Raw genomic sequence first — 18,956 nt, forward strand, 5'->3', positions numbered from 1 at the left:
AGAAAAGGCAAAAAAGACAAAAAAAAAAAAAAAAAGTAAACTCTGCCATTTATATCCTTGCAATATGCTTTGTCAGAAGAATAGTAATAAGAATAACCCATTTTGCTAAGTGGTTTGTCTGTAGGAATTGGAATCAGATGCAGCAGATGAGCTGGAGAGACCATGCAGCTTCATCCCTCTTAATCACATTTTGTTTCTTACCTATGCCAACCTCTCTGCAGCATCCGACACCTATAGGTACTCCCTCCCTCTTGAAATGTTCGTTCCCCCAGTTGGCCTGACAGCACAAGAGCAGCTTGGTTTTCCTCCTGCTCTGTGAGTGACTGTTCTCTGTTCCTGCATGTGGTCCATTTCCACATCTGCCTGTCTGTGAGAGGATGACCTCCTTTATTTCTCTGTTCTAGGTCCTCTTCTCTTTTTCATTAAATACTCTCCCTGCAGAGAGGGATGGACCGGAAGTTTGGGATCAAAGTTACAAATGGATAAACAAGATACTGTTTCTAGCACAGGTAAATAAATATATTCAATATCCTGTGATAAGCCATAATGGAAAAGAATATGAAAAAACATATATATGTATAATTGAATTACTTTTCTGTACAGCAGAAATTAACACAACACTGTAAATCAACTATACTTCCATAAATTTTTTTTTTTAAAAGAAGCAAAGGTGCCATATAAATAACAGACATTCAAAAATGTTGACGTTCCAAAGAACTGGGACAAGGGCTGGTGCTCTGGGTGAGCACAACAAATTCCTCAGGGAGAATTCACCTGCAACCCGTCAGTCATTCCTGCCCAGAGGCTGAACTGCAAGTAGGGTTGAAGCCCCACGGTTCCAACAACAGAAAAGCATGTTCTCATCTTCCTCCCCTAACTCTGGCAACATTAACAGCCTGTCTAGTCCTGACTTAACTGCTTGGGAGATCTACCAAGGGCACGCCTCTAGCAGACTTGACCCCGTAACATCAAAGTTGCTCTTTTGGCCTCAACTGGGCAAGGCTGCGGCTTCTACTTCTATGGGAAGGAACACCAGAATGTGGACACTTTGCAAGGAGTTCCAAAAACCTGCCTCTGTTTTCAGGCATGCTTCATCCTACTAGACTGTGCAGAGAATTTGATGGGCTCAGGTGAAAAGTCAGGCAGGAAGCTGAAAGCATCAGTGTAACAGGAAGAGAGAGGAGGTGGGGCGAAGGTGCCACTAGGAGATGAATGGCCAGTATGAGTCAGGCTCTCTGGACTCCTTAGCAGACATGCTCCAAGGGCCGACCCAAATGCTGAACCCGGCTTCCTCAACCCAGCTTTTATCTGCTTCCCCAACAAAAATCAAAACTCTGGGCCTTGACAGCCTAATGCAGCGTGCATCAGGTGTCCAGAGAAACATTCCTGCTGGCTGGAAATGAGCATGGCTTTTAAGATATCGCTATCCCCAGCATCAATTTTGGCTTCCCAGCTCATTTTCTTTCGACTTCATACACAGCACATAAACAATCAGGACAAATGATATGGGGCATGAAACATTCCGTCTCAGGCTTCTTTGCATGTCCCCTTGTCTCTCTGTAAATTGGAACCATGGTGTAAAGATCACAGCGTTATCAAACACGCAGGAGAAATGACGTTCAGCACATCTCCAACACAATCATCCCACTAGACTTAAATAAATCAGCTTCATTTTCAACCACCACGGAAACCTCTGTGAAAGCACAAAAGCTTTCAGACAGGTTTTCATGACACTCTAACTCATCCTGTTTTTTTCCCCTAATCATTGTCGTATTGATCCCAAAATAACGATAATCACTACAATTCAGGCCCTACTTGTTTAAAAATAATTTTGACAAGCGTTCAGATTAAATTAGTCATTGCATTTTCAATGGGAGAAAGCCCTTGCTAAACTATTAATACTCTAAGAATGTAAACAGAATGTTTAATTTGGCTGAAAAAGCAAGTGGATCCTTAAAGACCGTTTGCACACCAAAAACGCACATATTAAGTTGATGTGCTATCTAGAAACAATTTTTATTTATACATGAAGTCAAATATACTTGGTTAACCTAATTTAAATCACTATGTAAAGCTGGAGGAAATTATAATGTTGCTTCTTTCAGAACCTTAAAACCGCGACAGGCTTTTCCTCCTAATTATGGCTAATTAGTGAGGTTTTATTGTAACAATAAATCACAGGGAAGCTTCCAGTTTCATGGGTGGGTGATGCCGATTCTAATCAAGATTGCTGACCTAATGCTTGAGGAAGGATTGGCTGCTTCCAGAAGGACCCATTAATGACTTTGGAAAACAGATGTGCCACTGAGTGATGCTGGTCCATGCCAAGGACAGAGTGTCCCCTCTTCCTCCATCCTTTTAAATAAAACCGAGGACAAACACTGACCCAGGAGCACTGGATAAACAACCAAACAGCTTCCAGTATCATCAGAGTTTGAAAAAGCCTGCACAGCCAGCATGCAATACAAATGGGATGAACCTGTTTTCGTCTCTAACTCTGCTAACATTTTGCTGGACCTGACAGTAAACAGAAGCCTTAAACAAAAATGAGGAAGGAAGAGAAGGCCTTGGAAATCTGGATATTTAATTAGGGACCCTTTGGTTGTAAGCAATAAAAACCCATTGAAACCAGCTTAACAAAAAGACTTAAAGGATGTGGAAACTTTGCATATCAGACAAAGATGCACAGAAGGGCCACATGAGAGTCTAGACTCAGTAACCTCATCTGTCTCTGTCACTCTCATCTGTCTCCTTTTTTTTTTCTTTTTATAAACTGTTTTTCTCTGATTCACTATGCACTGGGTCAAATGTGGATGTGCCTGGATGTTCCGGTTTAAGGACCAAGAGAAACTTGCTAGATTTAATTCTAAATTTTCAGAAGAGATTACCTGTTATATCAGGGCTTCACTTCCGTAGTGTCATCTACGGTCTAGCACTAGAGATGCAAATATTGCTGCAGACATCGGAGCCATGTCTGTGGGTGACAAGGATGCAGATGTGGGCTGTGCCACCATCCCAAAAGTTATCTATGGCCAGAGTCAGGGGTGGCACTCTCCTTTGCAAAAGATCAATCTGGGTGCAAGAAACTGTTCTATCATGAAACAGGTAATTTCTTATTCAAGAGCAGTCATAGCTCTTTTATAGGAAGCATGTTTCAGTATTTCAAATTTATAGGAATAACTAGATACTTTATTTGTAAATAAATAGGCTTATCTTATTTCCTTTTAATGACAATACAATACCACCAAGGGGTAAATGGTGTTATTCCTTTTATTTTCTAAGGGAAATGGAGAGAGGGAGAGGTTATCTTGCTTATACACAGAGAAAATGAGAAAGAGGTGGTCATTTGATAAACAGCATATCAGGAGAGCTTGCTGGTGGGCACAGGAAGTGCCTGAACCCAGCTCTGGTGCCAGAGTTGCCTCACGGACCTATGACGAATTCATATGCCCTCCTGGCGGGTGAGGGTGACTGCTGCTCTCTCACTCCCCCACACTGGGCCTCTACTCCAGACATCACAGTTTCACATCACAGAATATCTCCTCTTCTCTGCATTTCAGCGTTCGTATTCTTTACTCATGTCTCGTTCATAGTTGTCTTTTCCCACAATCCTTGCATACGTTTCTTTTCTTTTTGGCTGCACCTGTGGCAGGCAGAATTTCCTGGGGGTCAGGGATCGAACCTGTGCCACAGCAGTAACCTGAGCCAAAGCAGCTACGATGCCAGATTCTTAACCCACTGAGCCTCCAGGGAATGCCTCCCTGCACATCATGGGCATTTGACAAATCCCTTCATGGGCATTTGACAAATCCCTCAGCCCATTGATGGAGGGGGGTGGGGGTTGACATAACTCCCCAGTGTGTTCCACATGCAAGAGAACACCCAGAGCCACGGCACTGAGCACACTCCCATGGAATAAGGAAGCTGTGCAAGGAAATGTACAAACCGATTGTCTACTGTGCTCCTGTACCCTCCATGAGAAGACTGGAGTGCAGAGAGGGTCACTCAGCTAGTGAGAGGGAACCCCGAGATCAAAACCCAGGAACTTGCCCACACATTAGCATTGCAAGCGAATGTCCAACTGAAAATTCTCACATGGGACAAAAATAGTTCATTCTAAAGACAACCTACGGAATGGGTGAAAGTTTTAAATGATGCAACTGAAAAGGGCTTAATCTCCAAAATATACAAACAACTCAGACAACTCAACAGCAGAAAAACAAACAACAGAATTGAAAAATGGGCAGAAGACCTGAATTGGTATTTCTCCAAAGAAGACAACAGATGGCCAACAGGGACATGAAAAATGCTCAACATCACTAATTACTAGAGAAATGCAAATCAAAACCACAATGACGTACCATTTCGCATGGGTCAGAATGGCCATCTTTAGTAAGTCTACAAATAGCAAATGCTGGAGTGGGTGTGGAGAAAAGGGAACCAACCCTTCTACACTGTTGGTGGGAATGTAAATTGGTATAAACATTATGGAAAACAGTATGGCGGTATCTCAGAAAACTAAATATAGAACTACCCATATGACCCAGCAATCCCATTCTTGGGCAAATAGCCAAACAAAGCTTTCACTGAAAAAGATACATGCACCCCTATGTTCATTGCAGCACTATTCACAATAGCCAGACATGGAAACAACCTAAATGTCCATTGACGGATGAATGGATTAAGAAGATGTGGTACATATACACAATGGAATATTACTCAGACATAAGAAAGAACAACATAATGCCATTTGCAGCAACATGGATGGAACTAGAAACTCTTATACTAAGTAAGTCAGAAAGATGAATACCATATGATATCACTTATATCTAGAATCTGATATATGACACAAATGAACTTATCTACAGAAATAAACAGACTCATGGACATGGGGAACAGACTTGTGGTTGCTGAGGGGGAGGACTGGGAGTTTTGGGTTAGTGGATGCAAATTATTGCATTTGGAGAGGATATGCAATGAGATCCTGCTGTGTAGCACAGGGAAACTGAATCAAATCACTTGTGATAGAACATGATAGAGGATGATATGAGAAAAAGAATGTATAAATATGTATAACTGGGTCACTTTGCCATTGACAGAACACTGTAAATCAAGTATAATAAAAAATTTTAAAAAGTGAATGAACTTGGGAGTTCCTGTTGTGGCTCAGTGGGTTAAGAACCCGACTAGTATCCATGAGGATGTGGGTTTGATCCCTGGCCTTGTCCAGTGGATTAAGGATCTGGTATTGCCATGAGCCGTGTTATTGGTTGCAGACACGGCTCAGATACGGCTTGTGTGGCTGTGGTGTAGGCCAGGAGCTGCAGCTCCACTTGGACCCCTGGCCTGGGAACTTCCATATGCTGTGGTTGTGGCCCTAAAAAGAAGAAAAAGGTAAAGGGAAGGGACTTAGATTGTGCTGGGGAGAAATCCTAGAAAGTCACAGGTCAAGTTAAAGCTGCATAGTGAGAACATCCCTCTAGAGGTGGCCTGACTTCTCAGGGTCTCTCAAGCACCACTCCATCTGGGCTTCCCCCCTGTAATGGTGGCTAGTCCCCAAACCCCCAAGGCCCAGTTCAAATTCTTGGGCCAAATTTTCCCCTAAGTAATGCTTCTTCCCTCAACCCTCACAGTCCTTTACATCTGAATCTAATTTAAATAGTATTTTTACCATTAATTTTTTAAATAGCAATTCTGGCTTATTGGGAGTACGATGGCATTCTTTTCTTATAAAAAATATCTGAACTCATAAGATTTCAAGTCTCTCTAGCTCCTTTTCTAGTGTTCTCTTAGCATAATAAGAACAGGCTTTTATGTTTTTGGTTAGGACAAGGGAGAGCAGGGATGAGAGGACCCTGAGTTTAGGTTGCAACCCTCCAATTTTGAGACCCCTAGATAAGGCACTTAACTCTTCTAAGCTTCAGTCTCCTCTCTGTAAAGTAGGGATGTTGTGGAGGTTGGAAGAGCTCCTCTGTACACCTGGAAGCGAACAGCATTCCTGGAGGCAGGTGAGGTTCCCCAAGAGACTAAAAGAAAAGATTCATCTGCCTCCATCCTGAGGTTCTTGAGCCTCAAGTTCTAGAAACACAAGGATGAGTTGGCTGGGCTCCAGGAAGTGGCCAGACCACAAAACACAAGGTAAGAGCCTTTTATTCATGGAGAGGAGGAAGGAAACTGGAAAGAATAAGCCCAAAATAAGTCACAAAAATGTCAATGACATGTCTTTTCACCAGAGGCAGAAATCCTATAAGACATGCAGCAGTGGTATTGAAGATCAGCTTGGAAGAGACTGGAAGCAGGTCAGGCCTGTGTCCCTGGCCTTTGGGCCAGCCTCCTCTATCCCAGTAGCTCCATCCATTCCCCTCTCCTTATGCTTCAACAGCTTTGAATAATCTCGCACTTAAGAACTTAAGTGCCCATCAACAGATGAAGGGATAAAGATGTGGTTGATATATATATACAATGGAATATTATGCAGCCATAAAGAAGAATGAAATTTTGACATTTGCAGCAACAAGGATGGACTTGGAGGGTATTACGCTAAGTGGAATAAGTCAGTGTCTGTCTGAAATAGGTCAGACAGAGAAAGACAAATACTGTATGATATCACATATATGGAATCTAAAAAATACAGCAAGCCTCTTGTGACTCTTCTCTTTTTTAAATTTTTTTGCTTTTTAGGGCCGTACCCACAGCATATGGAGGTTCCAAGGCTAGGGGTCCAATCGGAGCTACAGCTATCAACCTATGCCACAGCCACAGCAATGCTAGATCATAGGCTGCCAGTCTATGCCACAGCCACAGCAATGCTGGATCTGAGCAATGATAGATCTGAGCTCCCATCCTCCCTCCCCCATCAGCCTCTAGCAACCACCATTATACTACTGTCATAATGATTTTGACTATTCTAAGTATGTTATATAAAGGGAACCATACAATATTTGTCTTTTAATGACTGGCTTCTTACCTAGCGTAATGTCTTCAAGGCATATTTATTATAACCTGCACCACAGCTCACAGCAACGCCATATCCTTACTCTACTGAGCGAGGCCAAGGATTTAACCTGCAACCACATGGTTCCTAGTCGGATTCATTTCTGCTGCACCACAATGGGAACTCCCTTTTCTTTTTCTTCTTTTTTTTATTTGGTTTCTTTGACATCTTTCCATGACAAAAACTGAGTTACTGATGTGTCTTTATGAAGAACGACAGGAAGAGAGAGGAGAAAAATCAGATAAATGGGGTGATGGAGGTAAATACAGACAGAAAATGAAAATGTCTGAAACACCCACATCAGTTTTATATTTATTTTTCAAAAACAACTTGCAACCTTCTAATAGGAACAATCCACTCACTTTGTTATACTTAAGTTTGCAAGATATCATTCAGTTATGGTACACAGTTTACTCCAGAATCTGAGAGTGGAAGGAAGCAGCATAAGCCATGGAATTCTGCTTCCCTCCTAACGCAGAAACTGCTCATCTGGCATTTGGCTTCATGTTAGGAAGCTCACTACCTCCTAAGGCAGTCTGTCTGTCTGTCTGTTGTAGCATTCCAGCTGTTCATTTGGTCTCTTTTATGATGCTCAAAGCTCACTCATTAACTTGCCCTGGTTGGTCCCAGCTCTGCTCTGGAAGAACAATGAGGCCACGCCTCTATGTGACACACTCATAATGGAGGAGGCTTTACCCCTCAGCCTCCCAGTCCTCAGAACTATTTCCATATCACGAGGTTGGTTTGGGTTATCACTGCCACTTCCAAAGCACAGTAGCTAGAATAAGACTATCTTAAATCCCTAGGCTCCTCTTCTCAACCTTTGACATGTTTTCTGGGTAATTTTATCCATAGCCAAAGATCAAACGAGCTGACAGCTCCACAAATTTGTATATGCAGTGCTGAACCCTTCTGTTGTGTCTGAACATCCATCTGGTTCCAGGACATCTACTTGGGTCTTCTCCAGATACCTCACGTTCCATATGGCCCTGACTGGTTTTAGCACCTTCCTCGAGGAAATTGCCAGGCACCCCTATTCCACGGCCCTGTGAATTGGCTCACCACCCACAAGGTTGCCCCAGATAGACATCTAAACCCTTCATTCATCCCAATGTTGTCTAAAGACATCCGCCATGCTTCCTTCACTTTTCTTCTGCCCCAAAGATCCTTCCTTAATTCAGACCACGGCTGACTGTTTATGAAGTGAATGTGCTTGATTTTGCTTATCTGAGGCCGCTGTGATGTTTGAAGAACTAAGTATTCTTTCTGACAGCATCCTGTCTGTCTTTGTTGGGTTTACTTCGTCTCTGCCTGTATTCTTAATCTCCATCTTCCAATCCTCCAAACTGCTTCCAAAGTTACCTTGATATCATAAATCTGTTCATGTCTCTAACCCCGTCTAACATTCTTCAAAGTCCTGCTGAATTATCTGTGTCTGAAGCACAGCTTCAGCTTCTGTGGCGGTGGCCACTTAATAATGACCCTTATCATTTGACCTTTGAATGGCCTAATGACCCTTGATGCTATTTGACCATATTTGTCAGGCAGCACACACTGCCCCTTAATGAATCTTACAAAGGTAGCATGTTCTTGAGAACCCAAGATTAAACATCTAAATAGCAGTACATGAATGAAGGTGTTATTATTATGTATGTTTGCCTTATACATTTAGGAAAGAACAGTATTTATTTCTTATTTCTTGATGAATTGAGCAATCTCTCATTTAGGATGTCTGCACTAAATTAGTGCTTCTCAAGATATCTCTCTTCTGAAATTGGGTTTTTATTATTAAAACAGAGTAGACATTTTCCCTTTTGCTTTTCAGTAACATTTATAAAAAGCAATGCTGAGGAAGTACTTCTTAATCAAGGAATCTGCTGAATTAAAAGATGGTGAAATAATAAACAAAAAATATTCTATCGTTTTTGTCATTTTCCAAATATATCTTTCTCATCTCTCTTCTCTCTCCTTCTGCACCATACTTCCTCATTCCTTCCTCAACACTCACCACATTTTTCTCCTACTTTCTGATGATGGTAGGCAGCAATGCCTTTTCAGGGTCATTGCTGCAGTCATGGTTCATGCTTATAGTCATCTGGTAACCCATGGCATTTAGCATTCAGCACAGTATAAATATGCTCTTCATCTTGTGTAAGTCCATACATGGCTGAGTGATCTTTCACTCACTTTTTGGCATTAGAAGATCAACAAAGCAGAAATATGACTTCCCAAAACAAGTGTTTCAAAATCAGAAATCAGGAGTTTCCATCGTAGCACAGTGGAAACGAATCCGACAAGGAACCATGAGGTTTTGGGTTTGATCCCTGGCCTTGCTCAGTGGGTTAAGGATCTGGCATTGCCATGAGCTGTGGTGTAGGTCTCAGATGCGGCTCCGATGCGGTGTTGCTGTGGCTGTAGCATAGGCCAGCAGCTACAGCTCCGATTTGACCCCTAGCCTGGGAACCTCCATATGCCTTGGGTACGGCCCTAAAAAACTAACAAACAAACAAAAAATAAGGAATCACTAAGATACATATTTAATAAAATATTAAGTTATAAAGAAAGATTTTTTTTTTCTTTTTAGGGCTGCACCAGCAGCATTTGGAAGTTCCCAGGCTAGGGATCAAATCAGAGCTGCAACAGTCAGCCTATGCCACAGCCACAGCATTGTGGAATCTGAGCTGCATCTGCAACGTACACCACAGTTCACAGCCACGCCAGGTCCTCGACTCACTGAGCAAGGCCAGGGATCGAACCTGCATCCTCAGGGATACTAGTTAGATTCATTTCTGCTGTATCACAATGGAAACTTCCTACAGAAAGATTTTAAAATGCCAACCCTCTTTTATATTTTTTTGCTGATTTCCATAGACAATTAAGGCTCAGATCTAGAGAAATACGAACATCATCTGAGTACAAGTGTAAAGAGAAAGGCTAGCCTTAGGATGGTCTATTTTAAGTGCATTAAGTTCAGCTGGATAAAGTTCTAAATGTATAAATGAAAAAGTATAAAACCACTTATCAAACCACTTTCTTCCCCAATGAAAGTTTTACAGACAAAACTTGCAATGTTTTGTATATTCTTAATCCACCTGTAGAGAATTACATAATTATCTACACAGCTTTTAGAATGTCTAGCTGTTTAGATGGACAACTGGAAAAGAAACAAGCTTTATAATACATTCAGTAATTGGGGATTATCTATTAAGGGACGTATTGAGTCCCTGGATGATGGACCTGTGTTCCCTTTAACAGGTCTCAGTAGGTATGCTAACACATACAGAGATTTATTTAGTAGATATAGTACCTACTTTCTTGAATATTTAAGACATGGTATTATCGCAATATCCTTAAAAATATAAACAAGACTACAATGTCATTCAAGAAACATGACTACTTGTTGAATTCCCTAGAGATATACTTTCAGTGATGCATACACATGCTCTGAATATAAAATAACGATCTCTTAGAATTCTATTTTCTAATGCTCATTTGCATATGGTTCTCTAAATAGTTTCCCCTTTTCCTAACCTTTCTCTCATCTGATAATATGGAAATGCAAGTGAGTTGAAAACGCTTACAGCAAAAATTGAACAAATTAGCCCTAATGTTCCTCCCCTCATCCCCATGAGAAAACAGGTTGTAGCTATTACACTTGATGTTGAGAGTTTTAACTACTGTGTTTCTGGTTGGGTCAAGAAGCAAGATGTGGCTAGAAAACACCCACTCCTCACATGTATTTGGACCAATTATAATAAAAACTAGTAACTAATACATGTTAATGCATTATCTATAGACAGGTCTACAGAGTACACAATTTATTAAAATTAATGCATTGTGTTATACCAATCTATCAACTGCTGCCCAATCATAACCCCCATAGATATAAAAATTAAATAATTGTCATAATTACATGTTTAGATTTTGGGTGATTTTTTTCAATGCATCTTTCTTGTTGGTTTCTTGATTTCAGATATTAATGTCTTTTCATCAGTTCTGGAATTCTCAGCCATTATCTTTTTAAGTAATGAATACCTCTCGCTTAGTCTTCATTTGATCTCCTTCTGAACATCCAGTTAGCCTTATGCTGCAGCTCCTCACTCTATTGTCTGTATTTTTTTTTTAACCCCTATTTCATATTTTCCATCATTTTGTCTCTCGGTGCTGTATTATTAGGAACTTTAAAAGTCTATCTTTCAGTTTTCCAGTTCTCTCTTCATTGTATCTAGCGAGCCATTTAACAAATCCATTGAGTTTTTACTTTCGTTATTATATTTTTCATTTCGAGAATATCTACTGCTTAAATATTACAGGTCGATATCGTTAAAACCCAGTCTTTTTTTTCCCACTTTTTTTCTTGTTAGAATCTGTTCTTTAAATATATATGACACACTTATTTCATATTTTATGTCTGATAATCCTTATATTGGTGATTTATAGATATTTCAAAATTCTGCAATTTTTTTCCTTGTCTGATTCTTAGTTATGGTCACTTTTTTCTTTATGTATTTAAGTGAATTTTTATTGTGTACTCATGCTTTTGGACTTTCACCTGTGGGAATTCTTAGAGACCTGGCTATAAAGTATATTCTTTCCAAGAGAATTTGAGTCTTCTGACACTAGGCGGCTGGAGAACACTGCCAGTCTAGTCGTATTAAATAATACTTTTGGGTTTTTTGGGGGAGAGGAGAGGGTATGGATTTTTCTCTACTGCACAATCACATAAGCTCAGGCCTCAAGGCTATGTGAGTGAAGACACAAGGTCAGACATCCTAAGGACATCCCTTTCTTTTTTTCTTTCTCTTTCTTTTGCATTTTTAGGGGCTCATGTGACGCAAGAAGTTCCCAGGCTAGGGGTTGAATTGGAGCTATAGCTGCTGGCCTATGCCAGAACCACAGCAATGTGGGATCTGAGCCATCTCTGCAACCTGCACCACAGCTCTCAGCAAAGCTGGATCCTTAACCCACTGAGTGAGACCAGGGATCAAACCTGCATCCTCATGGATACTAGTCAGGCTCACTACCACTGAGCCAGAATGGGAACTTCCAGAACATCCCTTTCTTTATTCTTCTCCACACAGAGCTGGTCTGAGTCAAGAACTTCCTCCAAGGGAGCCCCCTCTAGTATTTTTCCTTGTTTATCCAATGATGGCATCAACCTGATTATATAGAGGGTGCTACTATGACTACTACTCTTCTTGCCACCCACAATTTACTTCTTTCCTTCCTCCTTTCATTGCGATTTTTTTTTTTTTTTTTTCTCTTTAGGGCTGCACCTGGAGGTAGAAGTTCCCAGGCTGGGTGATGCCGTAGCCACAGCAACACCAGATCCTACACTGCAGTTTGCAGTAACACCAGATCCACTGAGCAAGGCCAGGGATTGAACACGCATCTTCACGGACACTATGTTGGGTTCTTAACCTGCTGAGCCACAACAGGAACTCTCATGATTTCCTTCTTCTCCACCGCATATGTCTATTAAGATTTCTTGGGCCACAGGGGATGGACAGAGACCATTACAGCAAACGATGGCTCTGGCTTTCAGTTATGCCTTTGCATTGAAGCTTTCTTGTTTTTTACCTTTGGGGGGCCTCTGAGGAATTCCTTTACTTTTCTGTCAGATTAACCAGGCATTACAAAGATATAGATGGCATTTCTTAAAAATCCAGTGTTTTTATCTTTGCTCTCCTGGGAGAGCATTCTCTGAACATCTGTTACGTACTGTTTCCAGGATTATTTGTTGTTGAGTTTTCTAGATATAGCTATTTAAAAATCTTTGTGAAATAACTTTAATAGGGCAATATTCAAGATGCTTCCTCATAAATCTCAAAGAAAGAAAATAGAAGTTTCATCATAAAAAATTTCACATTACGTTGTGCTAGAAATAGAAGTAGCAAATGAGCCCTCACCTTCTGAGAAAGAAGTTCATAATCGAAAAACGGAAAATGCCACTCTTCAGGAATGTATGAAGAATAGTCAGCTAAACAGTAATAAACTATATAAAATAAATCTGTGATACAAATATTAAATTGCAAATAAAAATCAAAGGATGTTGAAAGTCACTTAGTGGCTCCCCATTGCTGACTCTTCTTAAAATGGAATAGGGGGCCTTCCCATGATGTGGGAGCTTTTTGTGGATAACACTGTCAAAAACCTTTTAATTCTGATGTTAATTCAGTTGAATATGATGTTTATATTAAATAAGCAATATAGCATGGGATAGAGTTCAAGGTTGCATAACTTTAAATGTAAAACATTTCAAAGAAAATTCCTACCTGGGGTATTTGTTTACATCCACAGAGGGGTAGGTAGGAATGCATTTGTTTTTCCTCAGACAGGAATGTTTAGAATGCTCTAGTCTGGAGTTTTAAAAGAATATACTCAAGTTGGTGTATGAGCCTTAAGATTTTGGTCCTGCCTCTGCCCCTGCTTAGACCCTTGAATGTTGGGATGCTCTGGGGTCCTCAGCCCTGGGCTACATTCTCTTTTCTAGACCCTTTATAGGTGATTTCATCCAGTCTCATGGCTTTAAATGGTATTTATATATTGATGATCCACTTACTTGTATCAGCAGCCGCTGCCCTGATCTCTAAATCACATTTCTAACTTCCTCTCTGGCATCACCTGTTGAAACATTGAATAGCTGGTCCACATTCATATTATGACTAGAACTTTTGACTTTCTCAGTTCCTTGCCTTTCTTCTTATTACTCTCTATGGCTTCATTTACCATGGCCTTCAACTTGGTTAGAGCCTGGAAGAATAACTGACAAATCGTAACGGCCCCAAAACTATTCATTGAAGGAATGAAAAATGAACATGCTTTTATCTTCTGAAATCATTCCAAGTAGCCTTCTCCCTCCCTCCATCCTTTTTCCTAGTTCTCTTTCACTCTGTCAGCACCAGTCTACTTTGCCCTTTTCTAAATGCAACATGGTCTTTCATAATACTTTCTCTCCTACCTAGTAAACACCTACTGCCTGGGGGAAATAGCCTGCCTGCTTTTTCCATGCACTCATTTCAATTTTGTACATACATCTATTCAGAGAATTCTATTTAGATCAAATAACCTGGATATCAGGCATTGTATGCTCTTTCTCAAAATCAAGAACCATGTTTTAGGGTTTTACAAAATTTTCTTCTAGTATTTAGCACAATAATAGACATAGAGTAGATTGTCAATGAGGTTTTTTTTTTTTAATTAACTGAGTTAAGGCATTATAGCAATTATATTATCAGAAAACAACCTAATCACCAAGATCAAGTATTAAAACACTGGCTCAAAAGGTCTATGTAATGTATATCTAACATATATTCAAATGGGACTTAAGTTTATTAACTTAAAAATAATGAATGTATGTAATATAATCAGCATAATCTTACACATATTCATAATGCATATGATAAACTGTCAGATATAAGCACAATATTCTGTAGACCAAGTAAGTAATTATATTTTTAAAATGAATTTCCTCTAAAGCCCAAGTTGTATATTTGTAAAGATAAATTATCAAGAAATAAAAAATATAACAAAAATTATATTCTTGACAGATATATTCAACTTAGATTTCTTATTTAAGAAAGGATTCTTATTTGTGGCTTTCTCTATTTTGGTAATATAGTTGTACATTTTGAAAACATGGAAAATAATATGAACCTAAATCATTTAAGTTGTTTTTTCCTGTTGCAAAAAGGAGGAGAAAATCACAGAGGTAGAGTTTTTGGCTGAAGACCCTAGAGATCATTAACTCAAGAAACCATAATAGTTAACCAAGTATAGCATCATCACCAAGAAGAGGGCCCTTCTTCTTTATAGATTTTCAAATTCCCAGACACTTATTCTACCCATATCTGGCCATGAGCTAAGATGCTTGGTATTATGTGATTATAGAAGAGCTAAGTGTCTTAGAGGCAGACAGACAAGTACAGACTCTGGGTAGTTTGCTCCTAAATGGCCAAGATGAATGAAACTATTCTTAAGAACATACACAGCATGTAATGATACACAGAGATAATTTATTACCTTGGGAGAATTTTTATGTCTATCCCCAAATAACAAGGTAACCACACACTCTTTCATCTGTACTAATTCTGATTTTTTTTTTCAGATGTCAAATTCTGATTGCTTAAATAAATCCAATGGAATAGAAGGATTTTGAAGATAAGCTGGCTCAATTGTTTAACTTTGACAACTTAAAGTTAGATGCAGTACACACAGGGAAGTAAAAATCCAAGTACAAGGAATGAAAGTGAAAAACTAGCTCAGGTAGAAAAATATTCTATTGAAGTAGGCAAAGTTTCCCATATGTGATTGTATACCATCTCTTAAGCTCTTTTTTGTTTGTTTGCTTTTGGTGGGAATTCCCAAGCCAGGGATTGAATCTGAGCTACAGCAGTGACAATGCTGAATCCTTAGCTGCTAAACCACAGGAAACTCCTCTTGAGCTCTTTATAGAAGAAAAATTTCACTGGGACACAGGTCTAAGTTTTAGGTACTGAATAATACAGATTTCAGAAAAAGAGTTGGGAAAATAGAGTTTGTTACTTTCGCTTTCAACTCTATAAAGGAGAAGTAGAAGATCACCTTATGATTTTCTAAGTTTACCAAGCTAAGAAAAACATTTCTTTATCAGGGTCATCAGAGATAAGCAAACAAACATAAACTAACATAAACGTAATAAGAGATAGTGCTCACAACTTTTTAGCATTAAATGAGCTCCAATTAAAACTTAGCTACATGTGTAATATCCAATAAAGAATCAGCACAACCATTGCCCACTCACTGCCCAGTCATCTTGAACTCGGAGGAAGCAAGTAACAGCGGAGAACTAGGAGTGTATATTGCACAGAACAAGAGACATTAGATATCAGAGGTCAGTATAAGTCCATGTTAAAGAAGAGAACATTTGAAGGAAACCTCATAAGGCTAGCAGTTTTTGCCTTTTCCATGAAGGGTATTGGAAAAGGAAAAAAGCACTGAGTTCAAAGACATTGTTTCAAGCAGTGCACATTTAGTCTTGATCGCAAGAAGTAACTCTAGGCTTTTTCCACATGTATTAAATAAAAGAGAGTACATTAGATAATTTTAAAGTTTTATCTCACTCTACAATTCTGAGACTGTTAATTTTCTTTTATTCTCAGTGGCCCATGCATCTCAGATGCAGGTTCACTTCATTTTTGATCAGACTTGTAAGTTATTGATGTCTCTAGGATAAAGGGAATATGCCAAAGTAACTAATAATACATGGATTAACACAAAGATAACCCCAGATTAATTTCAAGAGGTAGCTTCATACTCTTTTTCTGACATATTACACCTTACAGAATCAAGTAAGCAAAGGAAATATGGGAACACCATTATATTTATTATTTCTCATCCATCTATTACTAGGTAGATAAGACAAACATAGATAAGATTCATCAAGGAGAACAAGGAGAACTCTAGAAGAACTTAGTCATTTTCAATATTAACACAGTCAAAGTTCGTACTGTGTCTGGTTGGAGAAAAACTGCCAATAAACACTGGTAAGCAGCATTAAGTATGTTTAGATTTCATCTGTAAAATGATCGTCCATGGAAGGCCATGTGAGTTTCAGTTAATAGTTTGGAGAGAGACTTACTGACCCATACAAACAATGCATAACTGTGGACTAAATGGTAGCAATAAAGATCCAAAGGTATGATTTGCGTAACTGTGTGAGCATGTTACCGTGGCCTTGTTGGGGAAATACTGTACACTGGACCTCAGCGCCCCTCAAAAGTGAGTGATGTTGGTCACAAAGACAATCAGATAAAGGAACATCCACGATCAGTACAAACCCATTGCTGCTTCTAGAAAGTACTAGACCAAGTGCGGGCCCTACCAGTGGTGACGACTGCTACTGATCAGCTTGGTACAGGTAAAAGCAGGCCACTGAGTACACCTCTTAGTGACGCTGCCTACCTCTAGACATGATGACCGTCCATGACGCGTTCCTGCGCACAAGTGCAACGTACAAGGTCCTCATGTCACTGCAGTCATCAGCAGTATCCAGTATCTGAACACTTGCAGAGAGAGAAAACACCCTTTTTGTGCCCTGGTTATTCATCTATTTGACTTTAGACTCCAGGTATCCAGAGACAGCCCCAGCCGAGATGGGCTATGATTTGTCATAAGATGCCTATGAGGTTACCCCTTGTGCATTCAGAATAGTGTAGGGCATGCCATCCAGGGTTGACTATGGAGTTTTCCTGGTGTGATATCTGTGAAAAAATATTTTTCTTTCTTTCCTCTTTTTTTTTTTTTTTTTTTTTTTTTTTTTTAGGGCCACATCTGTGACACATGGAAGTTCCTGGGCTAGGGGTTGAATCAGCTTGCAGCTGGCCTACATCACAGCACAGCAACACAGGAACTGAACTGCATCTGTGACCTACACTGCAGCTTGCAGCAATACCTGATACTTAACCCACGGAGTGAGGCCAGAGATCAGACCCACATCCTCATGGACATCATGTTGGGTTCTTAACCTGCTGAGCCACAGAGGGAACTCCAAAAAATACATTTCTATTTTCCACAACAAATGAAGGTAAACAGAGAAACCTGTGGGGCTTGACTTAGATATTCTTGCAGCCCATGTGCTCTTGAAAGCTCTGGACACACAGTAACTAAGTCATTAATCCTCACTACAACTTCTCCCCATAAACCGCATATTATTATTCTTTAATGGTTGATGAAACTCAGTCAGGAAAGATAATTGCCTTGCTCAAGGCCACAGAGGGGGCCTGTGTTAGAAAAGAGTTAGACTTGAGTGATTTCTGGCCTACAGGCTTGTATGTGGACCACCAGGTTATATGTGATGGAAGAGTCTTTCTTGAATTGTATGCAGAGTATTTGTGTTTCCATCCGCGTGTGTGTGTGTGTGTGTGTGTGTGTGTGTGTGCATGTGTGTACACACTCAAGCCTGCAGGCCAGGACCTTGGGATCACAAGGTCCTACATTCAGTGCTTCCTTTCATGTCCTAATATTAGAAAAAAACATTTGCAGTCTTGTGATATATTTATTAACTCTGAAATTTGTTCTCTTCCTCTTTCAGTGTCTGCTTTGTCTGAGAAACAGCAACCCTGGGCAACAAATCAAAAGGATGAAAACAGAAGAGCATACTCTGAACTACAGAATGTCACCAGACAATTATTTTCAGGGACCAGACCATCTAATGTCAGGTTTTGATGAATTCTTAATAACATCTTCGATGAAAGAATTGTTTTTCTGTCTAGGAAGGTGCTTTAGTAGTGGTGAAGTGTGTACAGGGTTCAGGAGTCAAAGGTACCAGAATTGGAATTCTGGTTCTATCTTTTCCTGTCTCCCTTACGTTGGGAAAATAACTGAAACTCTGTGTTTCAGTTTTCTCATCTGCAAACTATGGATGTCACAGGATTGTTGTAAGGATTCTATAGGACCATATATTAGTGTGCTTAGAACTGTGCTGGGCATATAGGATGAGCTCAACAGAGCTTAGATGCTATCATCATCTCCATTACAAATACACAGCAGGATAGGAGGCAGAAGCTTTTTTTCCAGCTTTTTGGGGCCATACATGCAGCATATGGAAGTTCCCAGGCTAGGGACTGAATCAGAGCTACAGCTGCTGGCCTACACCACAGCCACAGCAACACCAGATCTGAGCCGTGTCCGCAAGCTACACCACAGCTCACGGTAACATCAAATCTATAAACCACTGAGTGGGGCCAGGGATCCAACCTGCCTCCTCATGGATACTAGTTGGGTTCATTTTTGCGAAGCCACCTTAGGAACTCCAGAAGCTATCTTTTCAAACCACGCTAGTGGTCAGTGCTCCGTGCTCCTGCTACTTGTGAAGAAAATGCTTTTCTTTATTTAAAAGAGTCAAGAGGCTACATAAATGAATAAAATCAGGACAAAACGACTTGAGGGAATGTACCTAAACAAAATTCAGGGGCGCACAGAA

At 40.0% G+C, this 18,956-nt stretch overlaps 1 long non-coding RNA gene across 1 annotated transcript in view; it reads left to right on the forward strand.

Moving 5' to 3' along the window:
- Positions 1-18,649, forward strand: part of LOC106505168 — a 40,981-nt gene extending 22,332 nt beyond the window's left edge. The window contains exons 3-4 of the long non-coding RNA XR_001299309.2: positions 405-509; positions 18,066-18,649. This is a non-coding gene — a long non-coding RNA (uncharacterized LOC106505168). The remainder of the gene's footprint in view (positions 1-404; positions 510-18,065) is intronic.

The sequence above is a fragment of the Sus scrofa genome, chromosome 10, assembly GCF_000003025.6.
Source record: "Sus scrofa isolate TJ Tabasco breed Duroc chromosome 10, Sscrofa11.1, whole genome shotgun sequence".
Lineage (NCBI taxonomy): Eukaryota > Metazoa > Chordata > Mammalia > Artiodactyla > Suidae > Sus > Sus scrofa.